Source organism: Ascaphus truei, chromosome 7, assembly GCF_040206685.1.
Source record: "Ascaphus truei isolate aAscTru1 chromosome 7, aAscTru1.hap1, whole genome shotgun sequence".
Taxonomy (NCBI): domain Eukaryota; kingdom Metazoa; phylum Chordata; class Amphibia; order Anura; family Ascaphidae; genus Ascaphus; species Ascaphus truei.
In genome coordinates, this window is record NC_134489.1 from 77,987,682 (window position 1) to 78,005,036 (window position 17,355).

The 17,355-nt window shown below is 39.1% G+C and overlaps 1 protein-coding gene across 2 annotated transcripts in view; it reads right to left on the bottom strand.

The window, feature by feature from the left end:
• The window catches only part of B3GALT1 (beta-1,3-galactosyltransferase 1), a 262,134-nt gene that overhangs the window by 75,926 nt on the left and 168,853 nt on the right, over positions 1 to 17,355 (bottom strand). The window contains exon 3 of one of the 2 annotated variants that reach the window (XM_075609163.1): positions 10,613 to 10,709. The exons of the other annotated variant lie outside the window; for it this stretch is intronic. The gene's annotated coding sequence lies outside the window, so the exon portion shown is untranslated. The remainder of the gene's footprint in view (positions 1 to 10,612; positions 10,710 to 17,355) is intronic. 2 annotated transcript variants of the gene reach the window in all.

Below are 17,355 nucleotides of genomic sequence, written 5' to 3' on the forward strand. Positions count from 1 at the left end.
CTGTCCTTTAACTGGTACAAAGTGAACGCAAACATTTAAGTGGTATTGTCAAAATTCAGCCGAATGTTTAATTATCTGAAATGAACCAAAACGGACAGAAACTGGTAGTTTGTGTTATGTTAGATTTGTGACCAATGGCTGAAATGTAGAAAGGACAACAGAGTGTAAGGAAAGTAACTAAGATGCAACAGCAGACTTCATTCTGTAAGTAATTCTGCAATATCTTCATATTGCAAAACGGATAACCAATATCTGAGGTTGGTAAAAGACTTTTTGATTTAGAAAACTTCTTGAATATTGGTTTCCAAATACGCTGTTCACCAATACTATTAAAACTGCAATTGACCATAATCATATGCACAGGAAAAACAAGTGGTTTCAACATTTATAGCATCAGTTGATGTTCCTAGAATGAAAGTTGTCCTTCCTGGAAAATGATAATTCTGCTGTGTAAAGCAATGCAGAATATTATTACAGTATATAGCAGCAATGACCTCACAAAGTCCCTTCTAACTACAGTAATAGACCATGGGCTCTATGTATCAAGTGACAAATTCTGGCACAAAATTGTTATTTTCTCGCAACTCATGCTAACATAAACCTGCGAAAGACAGAATCTACAGTATGTACTGTACTAATTTTTGCTTGCACCATTTTGAAGGGACATCTGCGTCTGTCTGCGACAAGATGAGGGATTGATGCAGCAAGTGGGAGGAGTTATATTTGCATATTGGCACTGGTCTATGTATTAATGAATAAGCGGCGTACGCAACTTTTAATGATGGTTTTCTGCGTTGATTTACTCTGTCACCTTAGAGGCGGCGAAAGTCTATTTTTTAGAGCAGAATGCTAGATCAACATGCGTCAATTTCTACAACAGTAGAAATATATTTCATAAATATGTCACGGTTCAGACAGAAATAAATGCATATTGTTTTAAGCAAATGCGTCTTGAGATCTCAAAGTTTTTGTCACTCTTGCTTTTTTGTTCATTAACCTTCTACAGGCATACCCCGGTTTAAGGACACTCACTTTAAATACACTCGCGAGTAAGGACATATCGCCCAATAGGCAAACGGCAGTTCTCGCATGCACCTGTCAGCACGTCCTGAACAGCAATACCAGCTCCCTACCTGTACCGAAGCTGTGTGCAAGCGGGGAGACTATAGAGCCTGTTACAAATGCATTATTTACATCAGTTATGCACGTATATAACGATTGCAGTACAGTACATGCATAGATAAGTGGGAAAAGGTAGTGCTTCACTTTACTGCACCGACACACTTTATTCGAGCAAATACCCAGTATGTACCTGGCAGATACCTGGAATGCGCCGCTCCTCACCTCTGACAAGCCCCGTTGCGTTTGCCTTCCCAGCAAGGGTTCATGCCTGGCTGACGGGCGGCTGATCTGTTAAATGATAATGATTAGGATTTAATAGGCTGCAATGCTTCGCGTGTCTACCAGATGGCATAAATTCATGAATTGTAATGCAGTATATATATATATATATATATATACTGTGCAGTATTGCAGCCAGCGGGAATAAAATGCTTCAATCCCTGCCTGGAAAATAACGCAATGCACTCGGGCAGAAAACAGTCACAAACCTCAATACACCCGGGTATACCCGAATTCGTGGGACTAGCCGAGCTCGAATAAAGTGTGTCGCCAGTGTAGGTACATTTTCGCTTTACATGCTCCAGTCCCATTGCATACGTTAAAGCGGGGTATGCCTGTATTAGCAATCAGAATAATCTTCTCCCGCAAATTCACCTTTGTGGTAATAGTGGAGCACTATTAAATGTTTTGGTTTTGCAGGTATTTCTTAACTTGACTTCTGTTTGAAGTTTGGCATATAGTCATTGTCCAAGTATTCATTTTTGATGTACAGTACTTTGTCTGTGTAATCTTATTAATCAAGCATCAAGGCATCTTTATAATTAGACTTCAGCGTGTTACATTTTAGAAAAAACGAATGAATGTTTTTTTGCATGATATGAGTCACAATAGTACGGATTAGGTAAAAAGGACAAGATCTGAAATAAGAAAGGCACACAGTAGTTTCCGTAGCAGCAAGTCACTGTGTTTCACTGCAAAGAACATTATGATTTTGCCATGGTAAGCTACAGTATATATTGAAATAACCTTTCAACACAAAATTCAAATTCAGAAACTTTTCAATCAAAGGATAAAATGAGAAAACTCATATACTGTAAATGGCAGATACACTACCAGCATGTGACATTTTGCAAAGATGCTGAATTCAATATAAAATAATATTTGTGGTTTTATTCTTTGCGGTGTATGGAAAAGAACATAAAAACTAAAAACCGAGAACTTTAGTGTCATACTGTATTACACAAATGTCATACTTCCGCATGAAGAGTAAACCTGTGAGGTTTCAAAACCAAGTACAGTAGGGCCCCACTCATACAGCAGGTTTGCTATGTCCACCGGTGATTTTCGGTCTCTCCTACCCTTTCTGTGCATGTGCAGACTCAGCCGTCCCCCTTCTGCGCATACGCGAACTCGGATGCACCCACCTTCTGCGCATGCACAGACTCGGACGCCCCCCTTCTGCGCATGTATAGACATAGCAGCCCCCCTTTTTGGTACCGCTGTATTGGCGGATCGCCGAGAAGCGGAACTCCAAGAAGTGGAGCCCTACTGTAAACTTTAATTTCATTTCCATTAAAAGGTATTGCTACCGGGCATGATAATATCTTGAGATATTCGGTATTTTAATAAATCTGGCACATCAGAAGTTAATTTTAGTTATAGGTTGCCTTCAAAATACATTAATTATAGAACGTGTGGAGAGGTGGGGGGGGGCATGTTGCAACCATGGTGGGAATGCAAGGAGATAAAAAAAAATCTATGGAACCAAATCTATACCATAATAAACAGAACTTTAGGACTGAGTCTAGCCACAGACCCCTGGGCAGCACTGCTCAATAGACCAATCCCGGGAATTTCTAAATACCAAGGGAAACTTATTACCCATCTGTTTTCTGCCACCAGATGTATGATTGCGGTGAACTGGAAGCAATCGGCTCTGTTAGAAATCTGTTTATTATATTAAAATGTATGACTGAGAACTTATACCAAGACAATTGAATGGGAATATGTTTTGAGGTTTAGAATTCATATGTAAGCCAAAAGAGATGAATTCCAATGAAGGTTGAATGCATAACAGATGTTGGAGGTTGGTTTAGGTATAGGATTTCAAGGCCTAGTCTGAATGCTAACACGATGAAGAGTTCTTTGTTAAAGAACCCACGAGGAGAAAGGGGGTGGAGTTAGTGATCAATACGTACAGTTGGACTCCGATAAACTCCCTCGCTGTGCAAGACCTCTTCCCAAGACCTCACTCTGTAGGTAACAGCAGCAGCATGTGAGAGATAAAGGTTTCTCTATCATTACCATCTGAGCACATGTTAACATCATTGATTGAATTTCATTCTGTAAGTAACACTAAGAATAAACTGGAACTTTGTCTGCTGAACAACAATCTTCTGATGTAATGGAATCTTTATGAACAGGCTCCTGATATGTCCTCATTACATAACAGGATGAGGAAAATAATATACATGGAAAAGATAACTGGGTTCAAGGTTCATCCGTGATTCAAGGGACAGGTTTACAAAAATTTGTGAACCATGGTGCATATCATACCCACAGCCATCTTCTGTTATAGATTTCATGGTCATATGAACATCTATACAGGGCGAAAGTATCATTGCTACAAATTGTGAACTAAAACAAGAAACTCTTCAGGAAATTGTTAAATTTATAGAGAGATATACCAGCTTTCCCCTAGGTGTGCCTCATAGCCCTCAGGACCACACAATATGTATGTACACTGTAACTTGTAACTGGATACTGTATTTGTAAGAAATGACTTTATTCTGATGATTGATGGTGATCGTTCTCCACCCACCCTAATTACCCCTTTATTTTTTCTGTACCCCTTCCTTACACACAATTTGAATAAAAAATTAAGTGAGGAAAAATACATTAATTATTTTTATGACAGGTCAAAGCACTGTCCATGCCTAGTTTTGTGTTTGTCCAGAAAATTATGTTAACTGGGGTCAAAACCTAGGTTTTATGAAATCTGGTGTCATAATTCTTCTCTGTCGGCAGAAATAAATGAAACCCCTCTTTTTTGTATCTTGAAAGGTATTGATGAAAGGGATCTGTAAATACCAATTTACAGTATTATTACAGAATTGTGTAGATTTACTAAATATTATGATATCATGGGTCTGACAGCTATTCACGAGAATGGCAAATTAATCTTCGTAACAGTTGCGATTAAACGGATCAAATAAGGCCAAAAACGTCATGTTCATAAAGTTGCAAAGGACAGATATTAATTTGTCAATCAAACTTAGGAGTAAGACAGTCAAAAATAGTCTCTTTACATGCGGCAAACTTAGCAAAACAAATTGATATGAATCACGCTCTCCCAAGTATTATAGGAATAAAGATGTGGGACATTTTATATATTCAGGCAGCTTTTTAAAGTAACTTTTTTTCCTTAAATCGTAAAAATGGGCTGCAGAATGATGAAAGGAGGGGTGGCTGTAGCTGTGTGTATTAACCCTTGTCATATATACAACTGTTCGTGACACTACCTATGACAAATCTGCACTTTGAGTAAACCATTTTGCTACTAGAACTACATAAAAAGGGTGAAAGACCATTTCTGTAACTATTGTTTTCCCTTTAGTATTCCACTATAAAAATAAGTAATAGCCGTAACAGCAGTTAAGCTATTCATCTACTATTTTCAACCTCTAAACCAGGTGTGCCCAAACTTTTCCCCATGCGCACCCCTGCCTGCTCTCCTCGGCACCTGACGCCCCCCCCCCCCCTGCTCGACCCCGGCGTCAAATGACGCGCGGGGTCATGTGACGTCACGTCTCCATGGTAATGTGACGTCGCGTGAACCCTCAACGTCATTTGACGCCGGGTTATCAGGAAAACCCGCCGCTGGAAAGGAAGGTAAGTGTATTATAGAGGCCTCACGCTGTCCCCCGGGATTTAATTGAAATGCCCCGCCCCAGAAAATCTAGCGCCCCCAGTTTGTGCACTGCTGCTCTAAACTATAGCACTTATGTGATGGGTATAAATAAGCTAACTGAATACAGTTTTTAACTCTGACTTGTGTTGTGTTGCAGTGCATACAGACTTCTGCTTTGCAGTGACAATATGATGTGCTATTAAGCGTAAAGGAAATAAGATGCCATTCAAAAATAGAGTGAAATGGGGGTTTAATCGCCTGAGTACGTTTTTGTGACTCTCTAATGCTGACATACATATAGCTTCCAGAAAATATGTTCCTCTACACGCCATGTAATTCCATTCACTGGGCTACAATATTGTGAAGTGTGCATACTGTAGGAAATTGCCAATAGAGGCGGAACGTATATAAAGTCTAACTTTTTCCTCTTTCGATAGTTATATTACAAGTCATTACCATTTGGCAATAACAATTAGGCTTACTTCCCAGAACGTATTAAAGAAGACAGGTCTCAATTTATCTTTTTTTTTTTTTTGGAAAGAAATTTCATTTGAGTGCTTTTCTATTTGTTAAACTTGGAAAATGTCAACCTCGTATATGGGCACATTTTCATTTCTATTAGGGCAAGTGCCAAAGTGCAAGAGTTTTAGGTGTCATACTAAAGAACTGAGTGGAGAACAATATGTGGCTGTAATGTCAAATAAAAATTGCTTATATAAATTGAACAGTCATGTCAATTAATAAACCAAAATCATATGAACAAAGACATGTTTTTTGCAATGGCAGTAATAAGAAGAGGGCATATGAAAGGCTCTTTAAAGTAATTTTCCTAGGTAAATAATCTTATTTAAAGTATACACTCAATAAAATATAAATGGAGTTAGTGTGTGCACCAGTAAGCAGTCATGGCTTTGGTGTCATCAAGTGGCATTCCTTTGATGCATGCCGCTGTCCCATGACATCAATGGTCTTTCTGGGACCACTCTCATAATGTAAAAGGCTATTAAGCAGGCAGCCCCATAGCTTCAGTAGGAATTGCTGAGGCAGACCCAAGGAAGAGGCTTTTCTTTAAAATGACTGAGATGGTCAGCTTCCGAAGAGTGGAAAGCAGAAAAAAAAATTCAACAGGTGGTCAATATAGGGGGGCAGCCTGCCAGGTTAAAATGATAAATGTGAAAAAAATGATGTGATACTTATCAAGATATAGCTTTTAGAGATGGGACAGATACTCTGGGGGGGATTCATTAGGCTCCTGTAAAAGATATTAGAGTTTGATCCCACATTACTGCACACAAAGACAAAAAGCAGAAAGCGCACTGAGAATCACTTTGTAAATAGTTGTAGTAATTGGTTAAAAAAAAAGTCCTCTAAAGGACAACAGAATATAAAAGCATGTAGACGATATACAATAATGAAACTTACAACCTTGAGGTCACATGAGGTTGCTGCGCAGGTTCCTATTGGTTAAGCTACAAACCGGTGGAGCGCAGAACAAAGATTTTATCCAGCTGATGTTGTTCGTGATTTGGACCCACTGCAAATCTTCAGCCATCGGCTGTGCATCAAGATCTCCTGGTCTGCGATGCCAATATCTTTTTATACACATTATAAGTGTTGTTATTATATATTGTCTACATGGTTTTATATGCTGTTGTCCTTTAGAGGATTTTTTTTAACCAATACAACAACTATTTACAAACTGATCCTCAGTGCGCTTTCTGCCTTTTGTTTTTGTGTGCTACTGTCAGCTCCCTTCTGGGAACTCATATTATAGGCGTTAAAGCAGCAGTCTAAGCTGCTTTCCCCCCCTTTAATATGTGTATCAATACAATCCATACAATGATAAATAATTAGCTAAATTGCCTATCGATCCGTTCTCCTCTGATTGATCAGCAAATATTCAGCTCATGGGTTCACAAAATGCCTGAGTGCAGCAGAAGAGGACCAAAGATGCAAAGTTCTGTGGGGAAGATCATGGAAATAGGCAGTCACTAGATACAGTTGATGCACTGCTAGAGAGGGCAGGGCTCAAAAAGGGGTGTGACAGAGCCTGTTTCAGAAGAGGAAGGAGATGTGACTTTGTAAATGGTTGCTATAGAGACATAAAATGTTTGTTACATTATAATATTCACTCTATTCACACCCTCTTTCTACTCCTTCCTGCTGCTGGGGATCTCTCTCCTAATCCTGAACCCAGACATAAACACACCTGCTCTCACCCACGACTCCCTGCCATCTCCTCCCATGCAAATGGTGTAAACCTTCTGATTTAATCCTGGCCAACCTTAAAACTTGCCTCACAAATCAAGCATCCAAGTAGCCTCTGGCTATTGTCCCACACCCACAGTCACTCCTACCAACCATTGTGGCCAAGCACTGCCATCTACAGCACTTATTCCCTCACCTGCTGTCTCTGTACGTTTCCCATTATAACTCTTAGATAGTAAGCTCACAGGGGCAGGGATTTCCTTTCCTATTGTCTGATTTTGCTGCGCTTAATGTATTATTATAATTCCCTGTACTGTATTTTTTGTGAAGCACTGAAAACACTTTTGGCGCTATATAAATAGACATACAATAATACATTAAAAAATTAATTCAAAGTTGTTTAAAAAAATGCTACACGTATTTTCTCACAGTACAGAACTGATTTTTAAAAAAAAAAAAAAACACATGTAGGATATTACTTGGTCTGCAGCTTTAATGTACTCCTGATGATTGCTGTATGGGAATTACAGTTGTTTAACTACATCTAAATGGGACAGCACGAACACGGATTTGCTTATCTTTTCCCACATTACTACAATTCAAGTAAAGCTTGAGCTTATTAAATCCCAACCTATGTGCACTAGTTAAAAAGTTTAGTGTTAAAGCAAACGGAGTGAAACATAAAAACTTCACTAAAAATTGTCTACAAATTAAAACTGTTTTGTAACAAAAAAAAACACTTTTGTGGCAAAGAGAAGCTGTTACAAAGTAGGATTCACATTTGCTTGTAGGAAGTGGTCCCCCTTGGTTAATAAATACACACTAAATAACTATTCACTCAACTGCCACAAGTCACATTAATGTCTAATAAATATCAATGGATTGATTATTATTGACCAGCTGGATGTCAGTCAAAATGGTAAATAAAATAATGGTTAGACTGTTAGCTGTACCAGATGCAGATATATTACAACATAGCGCCATTTAACATTTGCTGTTCGGTGCTAAGCAGATCAGTAATTCTATTTCTTTGTTTGCTGTTTTGCAGTAGTTGGATGCTATGAGAATTCTTCAGTCTCTGATGTACTGTGACATCATTCTATATAAGAAACAATTAGAGATAATTCTGTGTGGGTTAGAAAAAAATATTTGATATACAGTATAAAGGGTTGTGTATAAACAACTATTCTTGGTAACACAACTACACCAAATGTATTCTAACCAATCCAACTAAAGAACTTTAATCTGATACCAATATTTTCACCAGTCTTGTATCCGGGACATATTTTGAACAACGCCTGAATTGTAGGAGTAAAAGCAAATCTGCGACCCATACACATATAATCTGTGCATTTAATATAATTCCAAGGAAAAATACATGTTTCTACCTTAATCAGTTGTCAGGGATATTGGATGAATACACAGATTTCAGACAAATCTGTAAACTTTTTCTGTCTTATGTCTGCAAATATCCAACTATTTTCCATCTGGCATTGGGCATTTTTCATGAATAATACCAAGAACATTATTTTTAACATGAAATCAGTTTTTTCTTATTGTAGACACATGGCAGCTTTGATATGAGTGCTCTTAGAAAGTAAATTAGGTATGCTTTTATGCCTTGCAGATATATGAGCTAAAACGGGAATCAAAATAGTCTACATTGATATTGGATTATACAATCCATATGAATTATACCATGTGTATTGAACCCAGAAAAAAAAGATTACCTGCAGATTCTTTATTAGACTAAAATGAAATGTATTCAAGGATATATTGGATTCTCCTAACAACTCTGTGGTCTGTGGTTTACATAGGCAACTCTGGCGCAACATTGAACCTTATGTAGCAAAAACCATCATACTAACTTTAATGCAATTTCTTTATTTGATACATTTGAAGACAGCTTTCTTTGCACCAGAATTGCACCACTGTTACCCTAATGCAAGGGAACGCAAACTTTTGCTGCTGCGCCTCCCTGTCTTGCTTGCCCCGGTTTCTCGCGCCCCCCCTACCTTGCATCCGTGTCAAATGACGCTGCGGGGTCATGTGACGTCACATCACGTGGTCATTTGACGCGTGTAACGTCATGTCACATGGCCCCGCGGTGTCATTTGATGCTGCGTTGCCATGGCGATGTGTCACACAGCCGGCTTAATCATGGTAAGTGGAGTGTTGCAGGGGCCTCATGCGATCCCCTGGCATTTAATTTAAATGCCTTGGGGAAGAGCGCGGAGCCTCAGCAACCGCCCGCGCCACCCCATAAAAATCTCCTACCCCACTGGGGGGTGCACATCCCCCAGTTTGCATACCCCTGCCCTAATGCATAGGGCATTAGGCTTCGATTATAATGCAGGCGAGCGCGACAGAGCGCATGAAGTCGCGTGCCTGTTGCTCAAGCGATCGCTGCACTCTGACGGGGGGCGATTGGGAGGCGTGGCCGTGACATCACCAGACTGGTTCGCCCTCATTGGCTGAACTGCTCACATGACACGAAGACACAAAATTATTTGTTGGCTCAAAATTCTGCCGCGCGGTCGCTCTTCGTCACACACTTTGGCCGGCCCAATAGAGCTACTGTATTTTGTTTGCGCTGCCCGCCCAACGCACACACTTTAATCGTGGCCTTATGCATCAAAGTCTCCCAAAACTAGAGCAAAAAAAAGGAAGTTCTATTCTTTGGTAAATACACACTATTATTTAATATGTATGTATGTATGTATGTACAGTATGTATTTTTTTTTTTTTTTAATTTTTTCATGAAATTACTATGCAATTTTGTCTTTTTTTTTTTTGCCCCATGTTTGCCCTAATTTTGCAGCTGGGAGAATTAGCTATGTATTCTATTACTGCAATTTGACTTGACTGTATTTTAGTTCTAAAAAGTGCGGTGCACATAGCTTACATTATATTGTATACCATTACATTTTAAGTTATGGCGGGTGAAAAAGGCAACAAAAAACCTCCACCGTTAGCATATAGCCAATAAAAAATATCACTTGTAAGCACATTCACGTGTCTTAGACAGGTCTGCAACCCTGCCTTTCAACCATCATCACCTAGCATTCAATACTCCCACTGTGGCAAGGGATTCTGGGAAATGACATTTCCCAGAATCCCTTGCTGCAGTGCGAGCACTCTATGCTAGGTGATAATGTTTGAAGGCAGGGGTGCAGACCTGTATAAGACATGTAAATATGCTCTCAAGTGATATTCTTTATTGGCATTATATTGTATAGATACACAATTATCATACTAATAACTCATTTATAGATAAGGGAGACAACATTTTGAACATTTATACAAGTTCCACAACAATTTATATTTCTTTCAGAATACGGGTACAAAAGAGGTTATTTTACTCATACTTACTGTAGGTCTTTTTTGTCTTCTGACATCCTCAGTGTAAAACCAAGAACATCTATGAAGTACTATAATTCTACCCTCGTGGTCTGACATACATCTTCAGCTGCAGGTGAAGAAAAAAAACAAGGGGGGATGTTTGCAAAGATAAAGTATTGCATGGTGACTACTGAAAGTTATTGCTGTATTAATGTTTTGAACAAACATTGTAGGGTCAGTTAATGAACACTAAGCACTTACGTTTAAAAAATTCCAGCTACTGTGAGAGACCTAAGACATACAGGTCCCTATTTAGCAAGCAGTGCTACTCAGACTGGTGTCTTACATATGTAGCAGGTGTTATTGCACCCATTGGCGTGTGCTAAAGCACGGTAGCCCAGCCACTTTCTTGCGCGTGGCTAACACAATTACAATGGTGGCTGCTCCTGCTGCGGGATCAATAATGGCTCTACACAAATTCACCGAACCAGTGCTTTATTCTCTCACCTGTCCGGGCGGCAGGTGGCGTCTACCAGCATCTCCCGGCATCTTTTCCCTGCATATCTTCTCAATATGCCCACGCAACGTCAAATGCCGCCACGTTGCAATGCCAACGGGAACGCCACATGACGTAACCACTTTACACGGCGTCGTGTTGTCATGGCAACGTGGCACCATGTGATGCAGCACAGCCATATTGAGAAGATTTGCAGACTGAACATGCAATGCTGGAACATGCTGGGAGACGCATGCCCAGACAGGTGAGGGGGAGATCTCGGGGAAATGTGAGGGGGATATCTGGGGGGGATATGAGGATGCTGAGGTGGATTGGGGGAGATGTGAGGATGATTAGAGGGACTGGGGAGATGAGGGGGAATGGGGGAGATCTGATGATGAGGGGGACTGGGGGAGATCTGATGATAATGAGAGGGAGAGGCTAATGATGGCGATTTTTTTTACTATGAAAGGGTGGTAAGGTAAGAGAGAACCGGTTGCTAAAATTTCTAAATTATTATTAAATACGGCCAATAATGTCTTAAAAAATACTTTGAATTTTTTCTTGAACATATAATTGTACTGCTTCTTAGCTTTAGGGAATGCATTATAGTCTTATTCAAAATCACTAAGTTGAAGAAATCGATTTCGTGTACTTTGTCTAGTCAAGATAGAATCCCAAACACGGTCTCCCTTAATCCTTTTATATTGTAGATTGAAATGGCCTGACCCATTAATCTCTCCATATAACTTCTAACTGACAATTCAGCCATCTTTAAGTCATTATGTGTTGTATAATTTCATTTTCTTCAATATTCTGCCCTTGAATATTCTGTCAGATAGATATTTTGCAAATTCACTACTACATTCTTGGATCAACTATATTCTTATCTGACGCAGCTTCACATCTAGTAGAATTTTAATGACAGTACCTACACACATTTATTTTTTATGTGGAGTTGCTCAAAACATCCAACAACACATTTGGAGGAAAAAGTATTATTTGGAGTATACATTTTCTTTTTTACTTCAATCTATCTGCAATAATCTTATCTAGTATGTAGACAGTGATTACTATCTGCATTAAGAGACGTACCATAAGTGAAGGGCACTTGTAACGTATACAGTATGATATTAGGATATAATCATCTAGGTTTTTTTATGCATCAATTAAACTGCCCAGTATACTGTAATCTGCCATTAAAACCATTCTAAGAACCAAACAGCCAATACATATATAAATGTATCTTTTTTTTCAGGACGGGCAGGCTTGCAGGTTCAAAATTGGATGTTTATGTTTACAGCGTTGATGTCGATTTGAGAGTAGAACCTCCAAAACCAAATTTTCAACCACAATACAAACCAAACCCCTAAAAAGGCTCCTCCCCACATTTTCTTTTTTGGTTTTAAATGAACCTGGGCAAACTTTTGGGTTCGCAAACTGAACTTACATTCATAGTATGTAAAGTCTACTCCCTAAGTTATACAAATTAAAAAAGGACCCTCCACAATGTAAGTGCTCATATTTTCTTTTTGTAAATGTATGTGTCACGTACGGCATACCTGTGAGCACGTGACCTGCATACGAGACAAAGGTTAATACACAGCCCCTTAGGGGACTTTTCCTGTTTTCTGCTCAGGTATTTACGCTTACAATACTGAATACACATAATAACACACGATTCAAACAGACAACAACGGTTTGTTTACATTTTTCCGGTCCGCGATCCTAAACAAGTGATTGGCTCTCATGTCCTCCATTGCAATAGACGTACAAGATACCAGGAACGCCCTTGAGAGTATAAAAGTATCACACAGGGTCATTCTTTTAAGCTCCACCCCATCTGAAGAAGCGAGAGGTCTCGCGAAACGCACGTCATGAAGTAGAGCGTCACGATCAGTGACGTTATTGGAGTTCGACACAGCTACCAGAATACGGGTTGTATTTGCGCCTCCAGAACCTCTGACCCGCCGTGGCAGAGTGTTCTGAATATATATACACGATACATACTCTGTTTTTCCTACGAATTGCCTCCTCCTTTAGCCAAACCATATATTTGTTTATCTATGGGTACAACTTTGGCGTTTCAGCAGTTACTAGCCCTATACCCCTGATTAGAGATTGTATCTAGGGATTATTTGAATTCTAAGGGTGATGTAATGCTGATGCTCAGGCTTCAAGAATAGGAGACCATATTAACAGTGTCTGTATCTAACCTAGTCCTACTTAACTGGTTGCATATAGATATGACTATCTAAGTGTAAGGAGTCTGTAAATATACTTACCTATACCCTTTTTGGACACACCTATGGATATCCTATATATCTTATATAGTACCAACTGTCATACATTTAGCCATAAGGTTAAAGTCATATGGGATATGCATGCATATGTGCCCAATTAGTATACTCTTTTTTCCTCTGCATACCTTTTTGGAAATAAAGGATTTATAGGTTATCTTTTATAAATTATCTGTTTTATATATCTGATAATATAACTGGTAATATTCCAATTACATATGAGGCAACACTTATACAATACCTTTGAACACTTAAGTTTCTTTCTGGTAGATATATACCTTTATTGATGTCGAAGTAATATTGCATTTACCCTATGGTCAAACAAATTATACATTTGCCTACTTTGAACTTTTGGGTATTGAATATAAACAATATTACTACTCCTGTACGGGGTTTTTAAAACATTGTTCTTTGTTTTTTTTAGTAATTCCCACAGTCACAGATTTTGGATGTAATAAAATGTTATTATTTTTGTTTTTAACTAAGACCCTATATCTCCATAAGAGCCAATTCATTTCTAATACTTACCTTATCATACATTATCATAGAGTGCATGTACTTGGAGGGTCTTTTCTTGATCCCTTTTGGGATCATACTTTGTATCAATTTTTTCCTCTATTGCACCTGATATACAACCACCTTTGAAGTAATAGGAGAGCAGAATTACATATATGTTTCTTAATACACAGCTTGCAAGCTGGCCGACTTTTCAACTTCGCAAAGGTCTCTCAATTGAACAATATCTCCCCTCAATCCATCCCCATATACCATCTGTCACAAACAGTACACAAGTGACCACGTGACTTAGATATGCAACCAGGGTTAATACACACAGCTACTCTAGGCAACTCACCTCTCTCTACACAAGGTAATTTCAATTAATTAATATTAACCCCTTACTCAATTGCAATCATATCTAAACGTTTTCACGAGCCAAGAATTATGCAAAATATGTCAATTAACATATCTGCCAGGGTCTCAAGTCCCTGTTTAGTATAGAAAAAAAATCTGTACGTAACACTCAAAAATCTGTTGTAGCACAATGTGACCGAAAATATAAATACTCTCTCCAGAGCGTGCAATAGTTCATTCAGAGCCCCAAAGCATTACTTTTTAAAGAATTGTTTAATATACAGTATATAAAAATACAGTGCTTTAGATTACAGAAAGATAATTACATGAACATACAATTACAGTGAATGCTTAACAGTTTCTTAAAATAATAGGATAAAACATAAAACAGAAATGCCTATACAATAATTTACCATATGCCATAGGTTTTCCCCAGAGAGGTCACTAGCATAGAAATATGAGAATTCACGTGTGTGGCCATAAAACACACTTCTCTTATCTCATCAGTCCCATACAATACATCTTGTACTTTTACGGGGCCATAAGGGATAACCCACCAATGAAGTTCTCTTTGAAGCTCTGGGCAGACCCAGGAAGAGTCTTTACCTGTCATAAACCCAATATATTGTATTTTTGAAACAACCGGTAACCACATTAAACCCTGAAGCAATAGACTGATAAACTATAGGATGCGTATTTATGTGCATGGGAGTAAAAGGCCTTCTAAAGTTAAGCAAGTTTGTTGATCAGGGCCTCTGTTTTTTAAGTCCTGATAAATGTTTTCTAAATAGAGACATGTTAAAAAAAATGGCTGTTTATTCAAAGTTTAACTATCCAAATGTGCTTACATGTGCCCACATTCTGTATGACTGGTTCTGATTATATGTATTTTTTTCAGGACCATAAGCAGACAGTTATTGCAAAGGCTGCCAAGCCAGTGGGAAAAGACTAGGCTGTGGAGGAGACGATGATCCTCATTCCTCACCGATTTTCCTCCTGAGGAGTTGGGTGTTCTGCTGCTGCTCCTCCACCTGCAGCTCCTGTTACCCTAGCTGCACCTTCTGCTGCCCTTCTTGTAGCTCCCATTGCTGCTCCTCAGGCTTTTCCAGCTGCTCCTGCCATAGCTCAAGCTGCTCCTATGCTGCATAGTACAGCACTAACAGTAGATGCCGCTATAATGGTGCCGCTATAATAATCAATATGAGCTGCTGCTGATGCAGAGTGCAGGTTTCCACAGCATTACTAGGCAGCTGGTTAGCATGGAGCAAGCTCAAGGCGTCAATTATGAGTCATCATCCCTCCTGCGTCGCTTGCAATGAAGTCCTGGATCCAGGTAAGTGTCCACTGCAGTGCTCCGCGTGCTGGAGCTGGTATCCTTGCTGTGTAGGAAAATGTAAACACTTCCTGGTTTATTTATAAAATATTTTACCAGGTTTGGTGCGTCTCAGGATCAAACGTGCATACACCAGGTCCTGGCTAGGCAGCCAACCAGATGTGGTGTAAGAAGAGGTGTGTAACGTGACCACTATGCGTTTCCCACAGCTGTGCTTCTTCAGGAAATGACGCACACACCTCCATGTAACTCATTTTTGGTTTTTGCCGGTATACATAAATTGAAAAAAAAATAGAGGTACTGTACTGCTACCACATATGAACCAAAGGACTATTGATATGTTAAATGATGTCATGATAAAACATTTAAAGGACTTCTGAGGATCTAGCCTTATGTATGTTTGGCAATATTAATATGGCAATGAAGGCTTTCTTTATTCACTATGCGTATGACATGTTATGGACATACTATACCTACTATAACATCCTGGATCCTATGTTAAGCTATTGTTGCTTTTAAATATCATATTTCACCAATGTACCCTATCTGTATCTTCCCCGCCTGAAATTACAGTAGTTAACGGAATAAAAAAGATCAAATAGAAAAAGGTAGGAAAGAAAATAAACGGTTCCAATCACTGTTCCGGAAAAATGCATGTTCTGCCCTATTTCACAAGTTAAAGGGACGCACTCCTGAAAATACAATTAAGATTTATTTCTTCTACCATTACTTAACCATATTGCGTTTTAACGGTCACTGCATAGTAAGACTCACTGTTCTGCAAAAAAATATGCATGTTGTGCATCATTAAACAATGCAAAGGTAAAGCACACAAAAATGTAAGTGACTGTTTCTGTCATATTCTAGCACAGGGTGGCCAACTTCAGTCCTCAAGGGTCACCAACAGGTCGGGTTTTCAGGATATCCCTGCTTCAGCATAGGTGGCTTAATCAGTGGCTCAGTCTCAGTCTTTGACTGAGCCACTGATTAAACCACCTGTGCTGAAGCAGGGATATCCTGAAAACCCGACCTGTTGGTGGCAATTGAGGACTGGAGTTGGCCACCCCTGTTCTAGCACCCTGTTACAGGTGTACAGTATCTACTAACAAAATGTTCACAATAGATAATAATAATAAACATGCTATTAGTATTACTAGAAATCATGTACTGAATCAGCCTCTCATGCTGATTCTATTAGCATAATAAGCTCCCCCAGAAATAATGCTGAATACCTTACCTATGGCTTTCCTTCGTACAACTCATCTACAAATAAAATTTACGACACAACGATAATACACACACAAAAAACTCTCCAGGGTAAAAGTGCAGATGTAGCAGTCGTTATTGCACTTGATGGCACGTTAGCCCCTCCACCTTCTGTCCCATGGCTAATTAAAAACAATAACGGCTTCTCTCGCTGGCGCGTTCTGTATGCTCTGCTGCAAGAGTAATAACGCTGGCTACATCTGTATCCTGAAACAAGATGGGTATAAGTGGCACACCACTGCTAATAAAAATAGAAAAAAACGTATTGTGCTTATGGTGCTCACCGCCTGATGATCCTGGCGTCCCAAAGCTGGATCCAAAAACTGGTATACAAAAACAAAACAGTGTTGGGTCTGAGGAAAGGACCTTGAGTCCTGAAACGTTACCTGTTCATTAGCTCTGATGATTTAAGTAGACTTAAACTTTAAATTTCTTTAACTCTGCATTAGCCTTGTGTGTGCTTCTTCTACTCTGCATTTGTATACATCTGTCTCCTGTTTTTCCTTGTGTCCATGGAACTTGCACT